Source organism: Thunnus albacares, chromosome 4, assembly GCF_914725855.1.
Source record: "Thunnus albacares chromosome 4, fThuAlb1.1, whole genome shotgun sequence".
NCBI classification, from domain to species: Eukaryota; Metazoa; Chordata; class Actinopteri; order Scombriformes; family Scombridae; genus Thunnus; species Thunnus albacares.
In genome coordinates, this window is record NC_058109.1 from 11,679,330 (window position 1) to 11,694,437 (window position 15,108).

At 38.0% G+C, this 15,108-nt stretch overlaps 1 protein-coding gene across 1 annotated transcript in view; it reads left to right on the plus strand.

The window, feature by feature from the left end:
- Window positions 1–15,108, plus strand: part of LOC122980554 (adenosine receptor A1-like) — a 719,840-nt gene that overhangs the window by 75,049 nt on the left and 629,683 nt on the right. The window lies entirely within an intron of this gene.

Sequence of the window (15,108 nt, forward strand, 5' to 3'; positions counted from 1 at the left end):
AAGACACTATATAGTGGAGACATTTACACATTCAGAATGTGGACACTCAAATAAAATAGCAGGGAGTAAATATCATGCACTATTTTGTAAATGGGGAATCATTTCTGATACTCAATGTGATCAAATACTTTGATTTGCCGAGTTTCCATTAGGTCATTTTAACGATAAATTATTTTTCAATTGCATTTCAAGATAATTACATTAGAATTTATTTCCATGTCATAAGATAAAATTGCAATATACTGTGATAAAACATTTATAAACAGTTATAAATTATAAAGCTGCACAGTATTTATTCTCCTGTCTGAACTGATACAACACAAAAAATGTGATATTAAATATAAATGAAAGCTCAGTTTTCCAGAGATTGAATTTGTGACCCTATGAAGACAAGACAGAATCTTCTCATTTTGTGAACAGAGTTGCCACCATCACAATCCACTACATTCATGTCCAATGATATTCATCTATGGTGACTATTTCCAAAAGCCTGTAACTGCTGCCTACTGCCAGCAGCCCCACATGGGTCAACAGATATGAAACAGTGACCACATATTGGTGCTGATAGGAAATGCATCCTTACATGACTCTGTTTAGCAGGACCATTTACCCTTCCCAACACCAGTTTGCATTGAAATATTTACCAATAGCACTGTGAGGGCCTGACTGAGGTAATGATCCAGGTCAGTGGAGATGATGAGAGAGCCTGGGTACAGCTGTGGGAAAAGACCCAGTGTAAAACGCATCCTGTGTTAGCTCACAGGCACAATGTATTATAGACGGGAGAGTGTTGTAGTAAAAATTCAATCAGCATAATAATGAGTGTTTGTTTCTGCTCAATATCAGTGATGTAATAGTGCAGTATTAAAAGATTTCTCGGGCAGTTCCCAGAAGAAGTACAAAACAGAGGACACGTCATGTCATGTATGGAGCTTTTTCTAAGTGCTTCATCTTATTGTGTTGCATAACGAGTACACTGGGCAGACATTGAGAGGGCTGCCATTCTCCATGAGCCACACTACATGATTTTAAGGGGTTGTTTCAACTAACAAGCCATGACAATCAAATCCAATCTTCGAACTGTGACGTAACGTTCCTTTTTTAATGTTAATGGCCGAGCAATTCATCTTTTTCTGAAAATCCGAACAAAAGCAAACAAAGCGGAAAGCTCTGTGAGGACAGACTTCAAAGCACAAGTCCTCATTAGACATACTTCGCCTTTGAAGAGACATCAGCAATCCTCAATGCAAAATCGCAGATGGATCTCTCTTAAAAGCTCTGTCTTTCTCCCACTGGGGTTCCTATAATCATGAGCATATCAACCAAATGTATTGTTTTTGGCTTTAAATGTGTAGTATTTGGAGCCTGTGACAAGCAAACTGTGTGTGCGTGTGTGTGTGTATATACTATAACTGACCGGTGTTATCAATCCCACTGCTAGCACTTTGCTGCTGACAGCCACAGCAGTGTTAGAGCGTACCCATAAATCCTGGGGAATTATTTGTTATTGGCTCTGTTAAAGGTGCAGTGTGTAGAATTTGGTAGCACGGACTTGGCAGAAATGGAATATAAAATTCACAAGTATGTTTTAATTAGTGTATTAGTGTATTAGTGAAAATAAGAAATGTTGTGTTTGCATCATCTTAGAATGAGCCCTTCATATCTACATAGGGAGCCCACCATGTTTCTAAAGAAGCCCAGAACGGACAAACCAAACACTGGCTCTAGAAGAAATCAGCAGAGACGTTTTATTAAAAAGTATGTGTCCCAAATCATCATATAACCGGCAATAAACCATAAAATGGAGTTTGTCTTTAATCTCAACCAAAAATCACATGACAATCAAAACTTATCCTCTTCAGGGAGACTATTAATACTATTTGTTTCTATAGCAAATGGTAGTACACCTGTACGTTACCGCGCACATAATCTTTAAACTTAAATTCTGTATCAGATTGTTTCAACTCTTCGAACCAATGCTTTTGATGGCGGTGACACTCAATCAAAAGAAAATGTTCTAGATGTCTTGCACATCCTTTTAAGCATGTTTTTCCAATATTCATCCTGACGTATTTGGTATCTTGGGAAACTTTGGGATCTTCACTAGAATTCAAAATAAAGTTCTGTGATTGTGAACAATGTTTGGCTGCACAACATAAGTTTGTACTGACTTATTCATTGGCAGGTCAGTTGTGTTACACAGCTAATTGAATATAGACTGCCAGCGTAGATTATTTAAAGAAAAATATAAACTGTTGAATTTTAGGGGGAAAGGGTCATCATTTTTCAAATTTGATTAAATTGTCTTCTCAGGCCAAAACCATTCCTGATGTGTCAAAGATCATGTGATCATAGACATTACAAATTTCTGACCAAGACATCTGTGATCAAAATGCTTTAAAAATGTAAAAAAAAACAGATTTACAAGACTTTTCCCACGACTGCAGCTTAACAAACACCCAGGCACACACACAGAACACGTACACACAGAACATTTTCCAAAGCCCTCAACACTATTTCTTATCTTGAGCGAACATATTTGTGCAAATGTGATAAAATATGAGGAGTGCTGGGCTCATTTACTTGAGCGAGCAGAGCTTGCAAAACACACACACACACACACACACACATTTACAGTAATTCATGCACACAATGAAGACAGCAGAAAGTGACACATTTACTCAAAAACATCCGCTTAGTCTTTAAATGTGTCACGTTTGATACTGCTCACATTTGTTCTCTCAGCACATCTCACTAAACAAACAAGTAAGAGATATTGGACACAGTGGCTGCTCCTGCCACACAAAGGGGGGGGATCACACTCCTTCCTGTCTGTGCAATTGCCTTAGCTCAATGATTTATGAAAAGGAGAACAATCTGTGCACAGATGGGACATAGATAGAAATATTCTGACCCGTCACAAAGAGGCCAGACTTCTCTGCTTCTGGCTTCAGGTGATCTATGACAAGGCACACAGAGGATTAGAGTTTTGCTGGAATGAGGTACCGAAACACCTCTAACAAAGGGCGGTGTGGGGGGGGAAAAGTCACAAAACAAATGTGGAGTTATGTTTGTGTTCTCGCTCCAAACCATCTATTCTATTCTTTAATACAACAAACAACTTCCAACAAAGCTGTTTTATAATAAATGATAAATTCAGCCTCAGGGATCGACCATGTGTTGTCATATACTGTGTGTGTGTGATTGAACTCAGGACAGCGACACTTTGCTACAGCCGACACCTGATCCAACCGGCAGATTGCCACGCCAACACATCGGTACATGTTTTTTTTTCTCACTTCTGAAGGTTCCCAGGAGAAACAAAGGCAATTTTCTGTGATGAAAATCCCTCCTGAAGTAAAATCTAATTTCACAGTTTTAATGATTTTGTGAGGTAAAGTCTGCTTAGATTGTTAATCACAGCATCAAGACTTGATTGGATGGTTTTATCAGTAGAGCCCAAATGATACATCAGATGCCCGATATAATTGGGTGACTTCACAGCTGATCAGATGAATCTTAATCTTCTTTTTTGGTTTCCAAAATCTGCCCATATCCCTTTAAGGTTTTGCTGCCATAGTGTCCCAGAAGCCAACACAGTATTTAGGCTACTATTCAATAAAGCAGCTCCAGATATTTAGTTGAGGTGACGTCACTACAGACAACAAGTCCAAACTAAACACCAATTGCCAGTGCCTTCATAACTTGTTATGACTGTTATAGCACCATTTTCTGATTTGCCACCTCTGTGGTAAAGGTTTGATAAGTCGAGGCACAGAAACCATTTGGTTAAGGTAAAAAAAAAAAAAAAAAAAATCACAGAAGAAACCAATGCTGACTAAATGGGATGCGAAAAAGGAAACATCTACCCGAACTTCATCCCTAGGAGGTTTTGTATGAGATCATGCAACTTCCACTTTTTTACTTTTATTGAAAAGATTGGAATCATGACATCAAGAGTTTATTGTCATAATGTGATATCAAGAAATTGGCTAAGTTTGTTTACCACAAAGATTCGGAAATGAAAACAATCTTTTTTTGTATAATTCACCTTTAAAATATTTCAGTGTACAGAATTTGTTGCCTATAAAAACTCAACATCATTCATATGAGCAGAATTTTAAGCGTTTTATGACGCCATCCATACAGACAACTGGTCATTGCTGTCAAAAAATTTTGATCACAAGAGAAAGATGCTCACACGTGAACTGACAGAATACCATGTGATCCCTCAGTGTTTACGTCTACAACACTGCATCCTACATACATCCTACACTACATTACACTCTTCTAAGGCTCTGTGCTGCATGAAATGCATGCTGCTGTCTATATATAGTCATCATTATTATTCAGGAATACCTTATGGCTGAGCATGCATAAAGCATCAGTTCTAGAGAGGGTGTCTGTAAAGCTTCTGTCTGTATTCCTGAACAATCAGTCACTGTGTATCATCTGATACAATCCTATATCATGTCTACATCCAGTCAGACCATAATGCATTCCAGTCCTGGACTGTCACAAAGATGAAGTCACTCATGCCTCGGGGGCTTTATTCTGTATGCCATGCTGCTGCTGCTGCTGCTGCTGCTGCTGCTGACATTTTGTCTACTTCCATGGGTCCTCACAATATGATCTGGGCAAACCTTTGCTAATAAAGAAAGCTTAATTAACCAATAATTTGAAGTTTTCCAGCAGCCGGTCTGTGCATCTGTTGTTGTTGGCCTTGCATGGTGAAAAGATCCCTGAGAGGATTAATTTGCTCTTTCTTCTAATGAGCAGTTGGACAGCCATACCTGCCCTGTCGCTACTCCTCTGAGGATATAGGCATCAAAACAGGATGTGTTGTGCTATACATCAACAGGCAATGTACAGAGGAGAGAAACACATGAGAAAATAGAGTATTGCCATCGCTACAAAATGTTTATTGAGATGTTTTATCTGTATATAAAAACTACTTTAAAATGACAACTGGTTTCAATCAACACCAGCATGTAAATGTTATTGTAAAAAGGTTCAATCTACAAGTCAAAAAGTAACAAAACTAATGTATTGAGATGTTTTGGGTCAGTAATACAACAATAAAAGACCGATACATGAATCAGCCTAGCTTTGAGAAAGTAGGATAATTCAATTACGCCATTTTTACATTACTTCACATCAATCACTTAATAATCATGACAGCTACATGTTTATGTTTTTTTTAAGATGCTACAAAATCCTAACAATCATGTTCACCATCAATCCACAGGAGGGCAGCAGATAGATTTTGCTAATTCAAGTCTGCTCACAGTCCTGGCAGACCATGAGGTGTTTTTAGCCATCTTGTTTCAATTGTGTGGACATCCAGCAGCTGCAGCACTGCTGGACTGAAACAGACAGCAGACGGATTAATTGAAAATGACAGCAAAAGCTTAGTAATGCTTTTTTTCTTATCCTGCTCATGTGAGAGACTGACCCAGCAACCTGAGTGTGGATTAAGGATGATTGAACTGAAAATCACATGCTCACTACAACCTCAGAACCTGGGGTCTCAGAGGCCAAGGACACGAAATGTCTTTAAATAAACGTGAAGTTACACTTGGTGCACAAAGGTCTGTGTTTACTCTTTAGGATAAATCATCCATGAGAGTCACAAACTGGATGGTGAACATATTATAATAATATATTCAATCAATATTCAGTGAGTGGTAGCATCTGTTTGAATGTTATGTTTCTGGAGAAAAACATACATACATTTACATTTGGGACCACTGGGACACTATGAATTCCAAACAAAGTACTACAGTAAATGACCAGCCATAAATCATCTACAGTACATCAACTTTTAGAGAACATAGCTCAGACTGTGTTTAAAACGCAGCCGTGTTGGGAATTATGTTTATGTAGATTCGACACATCTGGTGCACAGATTTCCAGATGTTTGGGAGACATCTCGCCAGTTAGTTTTCATGCTACAAGTGGACCTAATTAAGTTTAGTTGTGTGGGATCAAGTCAGGTAATTTTTAAAGAATTGCATTTTATTGTACATGAGCTCTGAGTCAATGGCAGATATTTAGAATGAAATATAGAATAGATCAAATAAAAATATAAAATAGAATGAAATGAATAAAATATCGAAGTAATGAAAACATAAAATAATGTATTGTTATTTCGCCAAAAACTGGCTTAAGTAGTACACTACCAAAAGCTCCACAGCTTTTTCATTTTCCTTCTGCATAAATGTGAATATTTCATTAGATTGTAGATAATGTATCTTGTTTTCACATCACTGATCAGCGGTGGTGATGTTTCCTGCTTGTGTATATCTACTAAAGCATGATATAATATACCGTAGCTATCAAATGTATGATCATGCTATGGGTGTTATTCATTTTAGTGCTGGTTCAAATACTGTAGAAGGTTTTATATCACAGAAAGCACTGTGGCATGACTTGTAGCATTATTGAGGACTATATTTTTTTACAGAGAGGTTTTTGTCTGGATTTACAGACCCTTCACTGCTTCCACTGGTATTCCACAGAGGTACAACTCTGGCGAGATCACATATTTTTTTAAAACATGCACCTGATAGAGTGCATGAACATAAGCTTAGAGAGGAAATCTCTGCTTCATTTGGTATGCTGCAAGAAATCTCAGATCTTGTCAAGAGAGAACCACATCATGGACTAGGAAGAGTCCTCTCACATCTGAATGTTATAGAAAGTAAAAGTAGGTATCACTGCTGGAGAGATTAGAGACTACAGAAATTTTAAAATGCATATTAAGAGGGCATACCAAGTACCCAAAACCTGGGATGTCCTAAAAAAAAAAAAGCTGCATGACATCACCAGGAAGTCAGCAACTTGCCAGTACCAACATACCCGACCACCTGGTGAAGCACATCACGCTACCACTGGTGATGCTTGTGAGGCACCTGATGAAGAAATAAGAACTTCAGCATTGGACGATTCTATAAAACTCTGCATTGTATTCACTGCCAAGGTTTTTTTGGTTTTTTTGTTACATCCACAGCCAACATTTTTCACAATATGGCAGCTACAGTATAGTTAATTTCAGGCAACTTAGGGTTGGGGAAAAACCAGACCAGGGGAATGTTAATTGCAGGTCTGTGGCGGGACACAACTTCGGTCTCTGGTGCGAAAGTTGGACTACTACCAGCCCCACAACCACATGCGTACATTCTACATTTGCACTAAAATGTTGGCCCTGGATGCAAGTCATGGGGTGCGGATCCCTCTAATGTGAGCATAATTCCTTGGATATCATTGGACTGTGCAAAAAAGGAAGCGGAGCAATGCTGAAACAGATAAATATTCCCATATATAACGTGAGAAATCGTTCACAAACTGAGATGACCTTTTCTAACTAATGGTTGTCCTTTTAGCTGAGAGAGAAAGATAAATACGCAGAGGTTCCCAGGATAGAACAAAGAACAAACAGGAGAAAGATGGCAAAGATCAGACAGGAAAAAAAAAGGACAAAAGAGTAAACAGGTCTTAGGCTATATTTTAAGAACTCAGCTCCAAGTTGGCTTCAGTTATTGTTACTGCTGACACAATAGTCTCTTCTTTTCTGTGTCTTCTTCTCTCCCTGTCAGGGGTCTTTGGGAAGAAAATAGAAAAAAAAAAAAAAAAAAAACTGAGGACACTTTGTTGGCCCTAAACGTTCAGTTTTTACTGCATTCATCTGATCCAAGTATCTGTTACCAAAACATGATGGGTGAGAAAAAATCCCTGTAAAGAGACACAGGCCTGTTTCCCTCTGTGTGTCTTTATTGGAGGCGGAAAGTTTGATCACATACACAATTTCAAAAGGTTGGAGGGTCATCTGATCCTCTGTGTGTGTGTGTGGGGTAGTGGGGGGTCCTAAATGCCTTGGGGCAAAAGTATCATAGGCACCAACTCACCCCAGGGGCCAAACCTCTCCAGCCTTTGGACAAAGTGTCCCGCCTCAACTATATTTGATTTCAAGGGGCCAATGTTTGAACTGATGGGTTCTGGACAGGAAGAGAAAATAATATACAGTAGTGATGTGGTGGGACACATACTGGGACCTACTTTCTCACTCAGCTCAGTTCTCTTATCAGATCAAGGACATCTATATCAAGAAAAGGCTTAAAGCAAAAGAGGAATTGAAAGTTTGTGAAAGATGTGTAAGTCTCATGAGACATCGTTACAGGGTCCTCTCTGACTCAGACATTTGTTCACCACTTGAAAGGATTGGCAGTGCTTTTTTTTTTTTTATTGTGAAGCACTTTGTGATGTCTGCTCTTGAAAAGTGCGGTATAAATAAACGTATTATTGTTATTATTATTAGGCCTATTATTTTTTATTATTATTAGATATGGATTTTTAAGTTCACTGATCTTAGGGCAGTTTCAAGAGGTGCAAAGAATGGATGAAAGTAAATGTAAAAAATTCAAGTATACCTTATTATTTTTTAAGTGATTTGTTTATCTTATAAACAAAAGCTGATGTTGGATTTTTTTCCCCATGTACTATGGAAATAAATTTTACAACTCAGTTGAAATGGAAAACAGTGGCTGCCAGGGTTGCTCTCTAGAGAATGGGTGCTTGAGATTTTACAAACAAAGATGTCTGTAGCCATATGAGGAAATGGCACTGAATAATACAGGCAATTTACATCAAGTATGTTTCATATAGGGAAACATTCCAAGTGGATGACATAAACATTCATGGAAAAATCTTGGTGTGTGTGTGACAGCAGAGTCCTCTGTCAAACTGTGTTTTCCACGAATTCATATCACCCTTCGGCACTAAAATGCTGGGCAGTGACAATGAATCAATGCCGCAGGGCATCAGTCGTGGGAAGTGAGCCGATCCGCAGATATAGTGCCTTGCAGAGAACGGCAGACTATATCACAAACCCTTATTGTGGCCACTTTTGCTGACGTACATCCTCTGACACTGAGATCACTCCGAAACCAATGACTATCTTGATTTCATAATCAAATTACACAATACATCACACGACTGTTCCAACATCAACAATAACAACTGATATTTTAAAAAGCATAGTTATTTGGATTGAGTTCCTGCCTTCTAGGCAACCATTTTTTAATCCTTAAAGACATGTTTTTATATTTCCACAAAAACGTTCAATAATCTCATTAAAATTCTTAAAATTACACCTACTCCTTCGCCCTCATTAAAAATTCCAGAATCTATGAATATGCAAATATTTTTAACTTCATAAGTTTGACAGCTGGATACAAAATGTCTGCTACTTCATTGAAAAGTCCATTTTCAGTGTATGTGCACTGGAGGTTTTCAGTTTTCCACATCACACTTGTGTAAGTTGCATACTGGACCATGATTTGCTTCAAACTGGTTATGATATCACAAATCACGCTCATAGATACACCCCTTTAAAAGGGAAACGTCAGTATTTTTCAACCTGGACCCTGATTTCCCATCTTTTTGTGTCTAAGAACTAATGAACAATTTTTGAAATTGGTCCAGTATTGAATGAGAGCGCTGCAGCCAGCAGCCATGAAACGGGCTGCAATATAATCCCGCAATTGCGCCCCGTCAATGTACGTCCACTAAAAGTGCTTGTTTTTGCCGCTGACAGGCTCAGATTGATATCATAATTGTCTGACAACACAGTGGAAATTCCTACAGAGAAATACAATGTTTTTCTTTACTTTCATTTTTTATTCTGTCTAGCCAAGTTTCGCTCAAGGGGGAGTCTCGTTCTGAAATTTTGCAAGAGGTGAGTTGTTGCCAGAAGACAACGGTGGAAACATGAGTGACAGTTGGAGAGAGGAGTGCTGGGAAGAGTTTGTTGTGTTGGAGTACAAAAAGCATAGCTGAGTGTCATCTAAAAGATTTTCAAAGTCATGGCTGAATATTTAGGAGATTATTTAGCAACAACTCAACACAGCCACAATCATTACTTCAGTCAGGTGGTCAAAGTGTCAGCATTTGAAAAGCATTGCCTTCATGAGCTATGAAAACAAACATAGAAGGAAAAAAAGTATATAATATAAATGCTGTGAAGGAAAATGTGACATTGTTTTTTTCTTAAAAAGTTTATGGCATTACTATATGGTGGTAACAAAAAATTAGAAGTGGCAAATTGTCCATAACGGTAGTTTAACTGTCTTAAGTTCTCTGTACGTTCATATTTATATCATAGCAAAATAAATGAAAACCAATGACTTTGTGGAGGGTAGGATATCAGTTTAAAATGTATTGTATGCTTTAGAAAAAGGTAGTAATATAAAAAGTAATGTTAAGTATATGCAAATTGTAGTTCATGGGGATAAATTGCACAAAACCAGCACAGCCTTTGAAGTAATAACAGTGGCACTCAGGTAAACACGCTGGGAAGCAAAGTCCATGTACGCAGACAAATTGTATACTGCTCTAAAGTGAAAGCTTATAACTGAAGTAAACAACATCAGAGTTGATACTAAACATTTAAATTTTAAGCATTTAGCCTTGAGTGAATACGCAGCGCTGTTGAGGAAAAACACGAGAGGAGAGGTAAACACTCACAGGAAGAAGTGAAAATACTGTTCTAGTGTGACAGCTCCAACCATCAGCACTGTGACAACCGTGGTATATGAGAGATCATCTGTCAGTAGTCAGTCCTCACAGAGCAACACAACCTCCCACCAACCTCACACAGACTGAACCCTTTGTAAACAAACACTAACTAGTGAGAATAGGTCCCTCGATCATCATCATCATCATCGCACAGCTGTAAACACAGATGTGCCGAGAATCATGTCATGTAACAGAGAGAGACAAAGCTCGACAGTGAGTACAGTAGAGTCTGAACACATCACACATGCAACAACTGGAGTAGTCTATATATAATGGGAAACAGTGGAGAATTAAATACGTATCAGGTGCAAATATGGATTCAGATTAACATCGTTAGTTGAGAACATTAAGCTGCCGAGTCAGTAAAGACTCACATGTAATTACATAGAATGGCGATGTGACATTTTTTGAATTCTTTTGCTCTATAAGAAATTTAATCCGACGCAGAAATGGTCTTTTCTGTCACAGACAACACAGTCATTGTCCTCAGGAGTTGGGGAGCCTTTTCCTGAAAGGCTATCTGCGCGGTGGCCTCGGGGGTAATCTGGACTGGGTGCAGCGGAGGTCACAGGGCACATGCTTAGCCTGGTTTTGGCTGGTGGTCTGAGCATAGATCCTTCAGATCACTACTTCAGTCAGGTGCTCAATTTGCTTGAGATAATCTGACAAAAGAGCTTACATACATTTCAGAGGTTGTGGTTTTTTTTTTTTTGCCCCAGTATTTTTGTTTCAGGAAGAACAGGCCACCGCTGACTGTGAGACTCAGTTTCAGATCAATGGCTGAACTCAAACCAGATTAAACAACCCGAGGTCAAGAGTCAAACACAGAGTCTACTCACATGCACATTGAAATTGTAATAGGTCTGTCACTTTTTTTTAAATCAAGTTTAAACAAATTCAAACTAACACATACTGTTAATATGTTGAAATTCATTTGTATGCACCCCACGCAGTCTTTAATAAAATACGCTGTAATTGCAGTCACACCAGATTTTGCTCCCCATTCATTTCCATGAGGAACCAGGCAGGAGGGACACATCAAGTCTCAGATGAGGACTGAGAGCTTCTGAAAGTGTTGATATCCTTAAAAGGAAATTTAAAACCTCTCTTTAGCCTGGCTTGTCATTATAATGTTTTATGGCCACTGGTGATTTTATTTTTTTATCATTTATTTCATTGTATTCATGATTGAAAATGTTTTTTCCCCCCTTTATACATTTCATCTGGTATTTATTTTATTTCATTTTTATCCACATGTGCATTAGTCTCAAATTGTTTTACTGTTTACACACAACCAGCAGTGCTGAAAGCGAAAGTGACACTGCTGTCGGCTCCTGAAAAGGCAGCAGCCTGGAAAGTGGAAGTGTGGTTTAAATATAAAATGTTCAACAAATCATGGTAGCATGTAAGCATTGGAAGAAGAAAATAATAGCAAAAGGGTTCAATACAAAAAAATTATTTTACCATATTTCACCAAGCTGAGTACAAACAGAGCTAGAAATCACATCTACAGCTTATTGTAAGTCCAAACAACAAAGTCCAAACTGCAATTAATAATAAAGTCTTTTCTGGATTTTATGATATTGTATTGCAATACTGTGATATAATTTTAAAGCAATATTATCCACTCGTACCATGTTCTCTTCATTCACATCCACTGTTTCTCTTAAGTGACAAGTTAACATTACACAGCAGTTGCATTTCACAAAGTCAGGAAACAGATGGACACTGCTGGAGTATAAAACCTATAGCACTTACACAATACTACACAAATTTGTAATTCAAATTGATGATTACCGATCAAATATTTAATGAAATCTGGTTGGAATTTTGAATAATCAGTGACAACCCTACATTTTATAAGGATTTAAGATGTGCACTGATGAATATTCAGATTAAATGTTAAAAAATTCACACCCAAGATGCCTGAGAGAGTTGAAAAATATCGCCTGAATAATGAGGCTGGTAAACATCTTATTACATTCAATTTACATTTTTATGGATTCACAACTATATATATATATATATATATATATATATATATATATACACACACCTCGTTTGGGATGTTTGCAAGTTCGCATCCTAAATTATGTGCAGCACATCCATCGTTGACCAGGAAAGATAATGTTGGCTGACCTGCGATACATCTCGCTCTATGTCTCTGTGGTAATCAAATCTGAATGTTTCATAGAATGAAGATTAAGCCCTTACTTCCTGCTCAATTCCACAAAGTCAGCTGTCTCTTCAAACGCTGGGTCTGAGTTGATGCGGCTGATGAAGGCCAGATGTGCATCGCCACAGCACATTTTCTTTCTTCGGAGAAATTGAGAGTTACAGTGTTGCCTTACAAAACAGACAAACTGATCTGTGTTCCTCCGTGAAATACCGTTCATGTCACTGGTAGTTCTCACTGTATTAAGCAACACCTTGGTTAGATTTTGGAACATTTGTGTTGGTTTAATACCACACGTATATTATTATTATTTTTTATCATTACTGGTTTCTATTTCTTTACCAAGAACTTCTCATATCATGAAGGATATTTTTCTCTTTTTGGCTCAACCTCCTGCTTTACTAAGAATTGAACACTGTCAGCAACCAAGGTTTCTTCAGACAAATCAAGCTAAAGACATTTGGACCAGAAATATACAAATAATGGGACTCAAGCTATTAAATCCTCGTTTATTTCTACTTTACTTTAGAGGTTGAAATAAGAGAAAAGATCACCTCACATCCCCCTTAAGATCCCCACTGGAGCTACTGTAAACATGAGCCCTAATGCTCTTCCTGTCATCTACTGTGTGTACAGCCAATAGCTTATCCCCCCAATAAGACAGAGCATGACTGGTCTGCATCCCATTATATATGAACAGATCTGGATGCTCAAATTACATTGATTATAAGATGAAGTAATGACGTACAGTATACCATCCTGACCTTCAGTCAACATCACAGTTACTGGAATAAGAAAGGCTCATAAAACCCACATAGGCCTAGTTTCCCATAGTCTAGAACTGTCTGCGTGCTACTGCCACATTAAAATTTCAAAACTGCTTTGTGCTTACACAACATGCTATAATACCAAAAATAACAATAAAATAACCTTCTGGGTATTTTTTTTCCTCGGGTGACCTGCTTGGTTAAATAAAGTGCAGAAGAAAAGTTTCTGTGAGCTACAATCTGAACACACAGATCTACAAATGTGTAGCTTATGTTTCCTCCTTAGTTATCCTATCTATTCCCGACCACATCTAAAGATGTCCAGAGTCTGTGATAAACAGCAGAGGAGTCTGGTTTAAGTGACTAAATGGGCTCCTGCAAATGAGTTTTACAGGAGATCAGTGGGAGGCCAGGACTCAAATCCCCAAAGCCATGTAGTGCCAAAGCAGGAAGAAGCCACTGATGTAATTTGTCTCTCATGGGTGTCTGGTCAATCAGATTCCCTGAAGATGGGCCTGGACTGTAACGTTCATGGTTGACAAATTGAGTCTAGTTCATTCTGTAGGACAAAAAGGAGCTGCGAGAAGGCTCCTACTAGCTAAAAAAATATCAGAAAACCAGAAGGCAGCTTTTCAAAACATGACCATGACCACTCTTAAAAATACTCGCCATGCCATGAAGAGTTCAGAGCAATAATCAAAGCCAGAGAGTAATCCTCGTGTAATATGGTAAGCAGATTTTGCTTCCATATGTTCTTATTAAGATCCAGATGTGCGAGGCTGGTAGTGACATAAATACGAACACACTCAAGTCCTTATTTTGGGAAAAAAAAAAAAAAAACCTCAACCATTATCTAATTTATGAAGAGAACTGGGGTAAAAGAAACTTAAAACACAGACTCTCCAGTGACCTTGTGCGAGAGGAGAGAGAAAGGACACATAGATCCATACAAACACTCTCACAGCCACATATGTACTTTTTCCACACCTGGATTAGTTTATGCTGTCTCACGTCTAAACTCAAATCTTTTCTTGAAACATTAGCAGTATTCACACACACACACACACTCTCTCTCTCAGTGCTTCAAACATGGATACACTCTGTAACTCTATCTGCCAAAGTGTTGGCGTTGACAATTACGTCAGTTTAAAAAAAGGTGAACAATTTCACCAGTTTACCATCTGGGGAAACAAACACCTCTAATGACTCTGAGGAGAGATGTTAATGAATGAATGAATGCTGAAATTCCTGGATAGCAAGATATCTTACATAAGATTTAAAGAAAAAAGCATTTTTTTCTTCATTCCAGCATTATAGTTCACAAGTTCACCAGCGCTGACTCTTGTCATGCAAAACTGACGGAAAAGTTCGGATCTGTGAAATTAACTCCTCTGAGAAGGTGATCTCATAAACATCTGCCTCTGCGAAACCCAAATCAGAACAGACTAAACATTTTTGAGATAACAATACTTTTGGGAAATCGTAAAGAACAGAAAACATTTTTTTGTCTGGCATTTGTGTATTTTTTATGTATTACATCACAGAATATGGCTCTTCTTGCAACTACACAATCTAATAAAGGCCACTTGT